Source organism: Alligator sinensis, unplaced genomic scaffold (genome assembly GCF_000455745.1).
Source record: "Alligator sinensis unplaced genomic scaffold, ASM45574v1 scaffold995_1, whole genome shotgun sequence".
Taxonomy (NCBI): domain Eukaryota; kingdom Metazoa; phylum Chordata; order Crocodylia; family Alligatoridae; genus Alligator; species Alligator sinensis.
Window position 1 is genome coordinate 184,319 of NW_005842960.1, and position 1,045 is coordinate 185,363.

Below are 1,045 nucleotides of genomic sequence, written 5' to 3' on the forward strand. Positions count from 1 at the left end.
CAAAGAATATGCAACACAATGCTTCCAGTTTTGGTCATTTTGCCTGTACATACAGGCTAAGTACAGACAGTCAAAAAGCCAGAGACTGAATCGATTCAGTCTTTGCAGATTAGTCTAAGCTGCATCGGTTGAACTGATAAGCAAGTGAACAGGCATTCATTTTTTATTCCAGAAATGCAGCCATATCCCTGCAGTGGTTCAGGCCAGAAGCCAGGGGACACTAGAGCACGTCTTCCTGCTCTGCTGGAGCAAACCACATGAGCCAAGGCTAGCCTGCAAGGTTGAGGGAGGTGGGAGGTGGCTTGCAGGGGAGGTTAACTTGAATCTGGAGGGGATCTGGGACAGGAGTTAAATAAATCGAGTTAACCTAAATCAGTTAAGTCTGATAAACCATCAAGGTTTATCTTAAACTGGTTTTGGCCATTTTGAAAGCAGTTTGTGTGCACTGAACTTCTGTCTAGATAGATAGATAGATAAGAAAAGGACAAAAATACATGCAAAAGAATTAATATTTACTACAAATAATGTGATCCTTGCTAGAAAAGTGTGTGTATGTGTGTGTGTGTGTGTATACACACATCATATGTGATAAAAGGTAAATAAAAAAAATTCTTGTAAGGAACCTCTGGTGGTTCAGTGTCATAAGCTGCCGACAGGTTAAAGCACCAGTGACCATTCCTTTCTTTTGAAATCATCTTTGTGCTGCATGATGTTTAATACTTGACCAGTGCATAATTTCCCTGGGTGGAAGCCGGCTTGCTGGGGAATTAGGTGTTCTTTTGACAACTATCATAAACCGTGGTTTTATGGTAAGGCATTACAATAAGGCATTTATGATAAGGAGTTTGAAAAGGTAACATTGTATGGATAATAGGTCTGAAGTTCTTTGGATCCGAGGTATCTTTCCCTGTTTTTAGGATTGCTACCATATGTGCTTTCCACCATATGTTGGGTACTTTGTATGTTGTTGCAAATGTATTGTACAACTGGAGTAGCCAGGCCCTTGTTAATTAAAAATGTTTTATTTGTTCTAAAATGCTTTCCC

General features: G+C 39.9%; 1 protein-coding gene across 1 annotated transcript in view; it reads left to right on the forward strand.

The window, feature by feature from the left end:
* STAM (signal transducing adaptor molecule) overlaps positions 1-1,045 on the forward strand; it is a 63,068-nt gene that overhangs the window by 37,570 nt on the left and 24,453 nt on the right. The window lies entirely within an intron of this gene.